General features: G+C 36.5%; 1 pseudogene; it reads right to left on the bottom strand.

The window, feature by feature from the left end:
- Positions 1-6,459: 6,459 nt before the first annotated feature.
- LOC148162140 (L-lactate dehydrogenase B chain-like) lies at positions 6,460-6,971 on the bottom strand (annotated as a pseudogene).
- Positions 6,972-7,173: the final 202 nt, after the last annotated feature.

The raw sequence follows: 7,173 nt of genomic DNA, 5'->3' as shown, positions 1-7,173 counted from the left end.
AACATAATTTTGGCTCAGTTACAATTAATCATTTTGTCTTTCTTTTTCCTCCAGACTCTTTGAGGGCAGAGACCTTATTTTATTTTTGTTTGAATCCCGTTTATTCATTCATTTAGTCAGCAAATATTTATAGAGTACAACATACCAGACATGACACTAAATGCTAACAAAGCTTATTCTAATGGGAAAGAAAAAAATTACAAAGTATCTGTTAAATTTTGTGATACAAGTGTTAAGAGCATCATGGTAATAGACAGGGAGGGAATGAAGGAGTTAGCATGATGAAGAGTGATGTGGAGATGGGAGGTGACTGTTTCAGGAAGAGGGAAGGGCTGTACAAAGGTCTTGAGGTAAGAGATGATACCATGAGTATTCAAGAAGCAATCTCATACAGTATAGAAATAGCATAGGCCAGATCTTGGAATGCATTTGGCTGTTTCAGCTTCTTGGATTTTACTTTAAGGACAATAGACAAAGAGTTTCAAGGAGAAGAATATGACCATATTTACACTGAATCATTCTTTCCTACTACAGTATGGGTAAGAAATTGAAGAGGAACAAGACTGAAGGCAGGGAGATTGGAGACTGTTGTAGTAGGAGGAGGTAAAAATTGATAGCAGCTTGGACCAAAAATCACTGTAGAGAAGATTGGGAGAAGGAGACAGATTTGGGGAAAATTTAAGCCCTAGAATTAAAAGGACTTCATGATTGGTTGCATAGAACAAAGTAGAAAAAAGTGAAGACAAGAGGACTTAAACATGACTTCCAAGTTTCTAGCTGGGACACTAGATTGCATGGGAGTGCTGTTTATTGAGATAGTGTGTTGTGGGGCAGAAGCATGTGGAAGAGAGGTAAAGGAGAACTGATGAGTTCCGGTTTGATGCCGATGAATGTGAGGTATCTGTTTGATATCTAAGGGGAGAAACCCAGGGACAATGAGATACATGATCTGTCACTCAAGAGAGAGACCTGGGTTGGAAATAAAGATTTGTTGTGCACATATAAACAATAACTGAAGTCTTGGAGATGAATAAAATGACCTGAGGAGAGTGAGCAGACTTAGAAGAAGGCTTATGACAGACTCTGGAGGAACTACCAAAATTTAATGGGCGGAATGAGGAGGAACCAGCAAAGAACAGTGAGGATTTCCTAAAGAATTAGGAGCAGAAACAGGTGACTATGACATTGAGGAAGCGTAGGAACAGAACTTCAAAGAAGGAAGGACTGGACAACTGTTTCAAATGCTGTCAAGAAAGGTAGGGATTTAAACATGCTCATACTGCTTAGCACAGCACCTGGTTTCATTCATTAATTTATTTGTCAAATGTTTATTAAACCTCAATGATTGGGGCACCTGGGTGGTTCAGTCAGTTAAGCATCTGCCTTTGGCTCAGATCATAATCCTGGGGTCCTGGGATGGAGCCCCGAGTCAGGCTCCCTGCTCAGTGCAGGGTCCACTTCTCCCTTTCCCTCTGACTCTTTCCCCTGCTGGTGCTCTCACTCTCTCTGTCTCCGTCTCTCTCTCGCAAATGAATAAATAAAAAATCTTTTTAAAAAATTGATGATTATGCTAGGCTCAGTGCTAGGTACTAAAAATACAAGAGTGGGAAAACACTTTTAATAAGTGGTTAATAGATGTTTGTTGAATAAATGAGTCATCAGATGAACTGCTTTTGTTAAAAATTTAGATGAGTTTGCTTGAAGATGGGATAAAAATATATAAGGACACACATCATTGTAAGGCTAATACTCACCCAGCTTTCTACTTTTCCTAGTGGCTGAACAATCTCAGTGACAAAATATTGGTTTGGGCTTAATTAATCTGGGCCAGAGGAAGCTATCAATGTTAGGTAAAGGACTTCTTAGTAGAGCATACAGCAGTAATTAGAGTCTCTCACTTGAAAATCCTTATTTCCAAGTGTAGTTAACTGTCAGTTCTCACACTCTCTCGATTTCCTCATAGAAACTACCACTTTTTTCATCTAGGTTCACATAGAGCCCATGATTCTTTTTTAAAAGTGTCCATCTTACCTAATAACACCTGCAGAAATTGTTTATATCATTGAAGGCTGTCTGATGAAGCTGAGCAAGACAGTTCACTAAAATCTTTTCCTGTGGCAGAAGGTGCACAGGGAATATAGCAAATTACCTCAACATTTCTTCATTTCTTATCCAGGGTATGTTACTTCTCATCCAGGGAGCATGAGACAGAGACTACAAGGCTGATGACACCTGTCACACCTGTGTTCCACTGTCTGAGGACATTTTGTTCTCAAGGATGAGTCATAAGAATTTAAATTATTTTCTGATGCTTGTCATGCAAAATGGTATCGATCTTGTAGTGTGAGTTGGATTATATTAATTAAAACTCAATTTCCTGTAAAGTTTTAAATTTAGCTAGTTTGTTACGGAATGTGGGAGTAAGAAAGCAGTAGTTCTCCATGATTATTCTGTGAGGGAGAAGTCTGATGTAAGAAGTGTAGAGAAAAATGAAGCATTTAGCTTCCTAATGGACTTTAGTAGTACAGGCAACAAGGTAGTCTCCTAGCATCAACCGTTCACATGACAGGATTAATAACAATAGTTCTGTGCATTGGATGTCTGCTGTACATTGTGCCAAACACTTTAGAAGCATTCATCTATTTCTAACACTTAAAAAACACCCAACACACAGACGCACAGACACATGCACACACAAAACTAGGAAAATGAATTTGCAACAGGTGATAAGTGGAGTGTTAACATGAATAATGCAGAGAGAACCTCAAAAAATTAATAAAAAAAGAAAACTGGGCAAGGGATATCAATAATTAATAGAAAAAGATACAGAGGCCGCTATTCATACAAAAAGATGCTTAAGCTCATTTATAATTAAATGCAAACAAAAACAAGATAAATTTCTTTAGGAAATTGGCAAAAATTAAACAAAGGGATGATGCCAGTGTTGGTGAAATTAGGAGGAAAAAGCATACTCTTACATTACAATATCTTTGGAGACTCTATCAACATTTTAATTTCATGGTTTATAACCTAGAAGGTACTACTAGGTACCAGCGTGGGTTGTGTGATGTTTGTAAACAAGAATACAAGGTTGTTTGTAGTTTTGAAAAATTTGGAAATGACTTAAATATGGAATTAAGGGCATATTATGCAACTATTAAAAATTGAGGCATATTTATGTATTATCACCTTTGGAAAATGTCAATGATAGATTGTTAAGCAAAAAAGGCAATCTAGACAATACAGTATAATAACATTTTAAAAACCTGTAATGTGATACTTTGAAAGACAAGTAGAATTGATACACCCCAACAAATGTAATCAAGAAAGAGGAAACACAAGTTACTGATATCTGGAATACAAAGAGAACCCCACTACAAATTCTGTAGACATAAGAATGATGTGAATATTACAGACTTCTTTATGGCAATCAATATTTTGCAACATACAATAGACAAATTTCTTGAAATACATAAATTACCAAAACTTACATAATAATAGAGCATCCAAATAGCCCCATATCTATTAAATAAACTGAATTTGTCATCATAAACCTTCCTACAGAGAAAACTACAGCGCCAGATATCTTCATTAGTGAATTCTACCCAACACTGGAGGAAGAAATAAAACCAGTCCTCACAAATTCTTTCATAAGGTAGAATAGGAGACAATACTTCTTACTTCATTTTATGAGGTTAGAATAACCCTGAGACCTATCAATGATATTACAAGAAAAGTACATTATAGATCAATAACTTTCATGAACATAACACAAAAAATGTAACAGCCTGTTAATATACACAAAGGATAATTTATCATGGTGAAGTGGGGTTTATTCCACAAATACAAGGTTGATTTAACACTTGAAAACCAAGCCAATGGAATACACCACTTAACAGAATAAAGGAAAAAACTCACAATAGATGCAGAAAAAACATTTGGCAAAGTTCAGTACTCCATCATGATGAAACCTTGCAGCAAACCAGGATGACAGCCTCCTCTGTTTGGTAAAGGGCATTACAAAACAACCTACAGCTCACATCATACTTAATGGTGAAATGTTAAATCCTTTCCTGTGAGAGTGGCAACAGGGCAAGGATGCTTGCTTTCACCATTTGTATTCAACAGGGTAAGAGGTTCCTGCTGGTGCATTGAGGCAAGAAGAAGAAACAAAAGACATCTAAATTGGAAAAAAAGTTATAAAATACTCATTATTCACAGACAACATCAGTGAGTATTTGAAAAATTCTATGGAATCATCCCAAAGTATAGTAGAACTAACAAGTCAATTTAGCATGAATACAAGATACACAGGCAATATTCAAAAATTTTATTCTGTATACAAGCAATGAGAATTTAAAATTGAATTTCAAAAGATACTAAATGCATCAAAAAACATCAAATACTTTGGAATATACCTTACAGATATCTTACAAAAGATGTACAAGACATCTACATTGAAAAGTATGAAATGTTACTTAGAGAAATTACAGAATGCCTAAACAAGTGGAGAGATATGTTCATGGATTGGAAGGCTCATTAACATCTGGATGTCAGTTCTCTCCAAATAAGTCCATACACTCACTGAAATCCCTCTTAAAATATCAGAAGGATTTTGTGAAGAAATACACAACCTGATTCTAAAATTTACATAGAAATACAAAGGACCCAGAATATCCAAAACAAATCTTGAAAAAAAAAAAGCACTGTTGGTAAAATTACACTGCCCGATTTCAAGACTTACTTCTTAAAGCTTAGATCAAGACACTGTGGTATTGGCATAAAGATAAACATATAGATCAAGAGAACAGAATAAAGAGGCTAGAAATTGTTTTACATGTATATGATCAGTTGACTTTTTTGCCTTGGTACCAAGGCAATCCAGTGGGGCAAAGGAAATTCGTTTTAAACAAATATTGCTGGAAAAACTAGATATCCATATAGAAAAAAAATACACTTAAACCCCTCTCTCACTACATATACAAAACTTAATTTGAGATGGATTATAGACTGAAATGTAAAACCCAGAACCTGGAACCTTGTAGAAAGAAAACATAGGTGAATATTTTACCCACTTTGGGATAGGCAGAATTTTTTGGATAGGGCACAAAAGGTGCTAACCATTACAAAAAAAAAAAACTAAAAAACTAAGTTTTCATCAAAATTAAAAACTGTCATCAAGGGGCATCTGGGTGGCTCAGTTGTTAAGCGTCTGCATTTGGCTCTCAGGTCATGATCCCAGGGTTCTGGATCGAGCCCCACATCGGGCTCTCTGCTCGGCAGGGAGCCTGCTTCTCCCTCTCCCACTCGCCCTGCTTGTGTTCCCTCTCTCGCTGTCTCTCTCCCTGTCAAATAAATAAATAAAATCTTTTAAAAAAATTTCTGTCATCAAAAGGTGTTATTTAAAAAATAAAAAAAACAAGCTACAGACTGGGAAAGACACTTGAAGCTCAACTCTGACAGAACTTGTATCCAGAATATAAAAAGAATTCCTGTAAATTAATACTAAAAATGAACCAAGAAAAAAATGATAAGCTAGACTTTATTAAAATTACAAACTACTCTGTGAAAGACAATGTCAAGAGAATGAGAAGACAAGCCACAGACTGGGAGAAAATATTTGCAAAAGAAACATCTATTAAATATATAAAATATACAAAGGACTCTTAAATCTCAACAGTAAGAAAACAACCCAAATAAAAAATGAGTCAAAGACCTTAAAAGAAGAATACCTAAAAGAATATATACAGGTGGCAAGTAAGCATATAAAAAAAGTTGCTTCACAACATAGAAGAGTTAGTGTTTAAAATTTATTTAATGGAGAGAGAGGAGAGAGCGAGTGGTAGGAAAGGACAGAGGGAGAGGGAGAGAAGGTCTTAAGCAGACTCCACACTGAGCATGGAGCCTGACGCCGGGCTCTGTGCAGGGCTTGATCCCACAACCCTGAGATCAGGGCCCTGAGATCACAACCTGAGCGGAAGCCAAGAGTGGGATCCTCACCTGACTGCACCACCCAAGCGCCCCTAGAGGAGTTAGTGCTTAATGGGTACAGGGTCTTATTTGGGGGATATTAAAATCTGTGGATGGATGGGGGTGATGGCTGCACAACAGTGTGAATGTATTTAATGCGACTGAACTGTACTTAAAAATGGTTAGAATGGTAAATTTTATGTTATTTATACTTCACTACAATAAAAAAGCTCACTGAACACTGAAGACTTGTATATTTTATTGAATGTTAAATGTACCTCAATTTATTTATTTTATGATAGTTAATTTTATTTGTTAAGGGCTCATATTGCAAAGCATTGAACCAAGTGTAGCTTTGATTCTGTGATCCCAGATTCACATATTTAGGAAGATAAAAGCAAACTATGATCCATGTATATGGATGAAAAACTAAAGGCTCACAATTAATCACATTGTAGTTTTAAATTTCTACAGCCTAGAAGCCAAAAGTCACAGGTGTTTTTGGTCTTTCTAGATGTCCCACAAGGTAACTCCTGAGCTGAGTAACCTCATTACCCTTCAGCTTCTGGTTGATAACACTGGTTAATCCCTGAGCAGTCAGGATACACAGAAGGCTAAGGAAGATTTTGTTCTCGATGCCATGCATTCCCTTCACCATCGTTGACACTGGACGAATCCCGGATAGATTTTTCAACAAGGATTCAGTGAGATCAGCCACACTTAATCCAATAGCCTAGTTGGTATATCCTTTTAGCTTGATGACTTCATAGGCACTTTCAACCACCATCTTAGGCACTTCCAATTTTCACTGTCGTCTGTTCCCATTTCTGGATTCAGTTCCTGAGAGAAACACCTGCCACATTCACTCCACTCCACACAGCCACACTTGAGTTGCCATGTTCTCCCAAAATCCATCCACGGCAGCTGCTGGGATGAATGCCTAGTTTTTCAGCCATAAGATAGTGAAATCTAGCAGAATCCATATTATACCCACTTCCATTCACACGAAATATGCCTCAATTTAAAATATTTTTAAAAGAGAGAAAAAGTGCTGAATAAACAAAACGAATAAGCAAACCAAAACTAATGCCAAGACTGTAAATCGCTTGAAATAATTCAGTAAACTGAATATGCAAGTAAGGCTGAGAAATACTTTAATGGTTCTGGTATCATTTAGGTCTTTGGGGAAAACATTTTCCGGTT

The sequence above is a fragment of the Eumetopias jubatus genome, unplaced genomic scaffold, assembly GCF_037043125.1.
Source record: "Eumetopias jubatus isolate StellerSeaLion01/CBP00866 unplaced genomic scaffold, mEumJub1_p1.0 scaffold_17, whole genome shotgun sequence".
NCBI lineage: Eukaryota > Metazoa > Chordata > Mammalia > Carnivora > Otariidae > Eumetopias > Eumetopias jubatus.
This window is presented reverse-complemented; position numbering and strand designations above follow the sequence as displayed.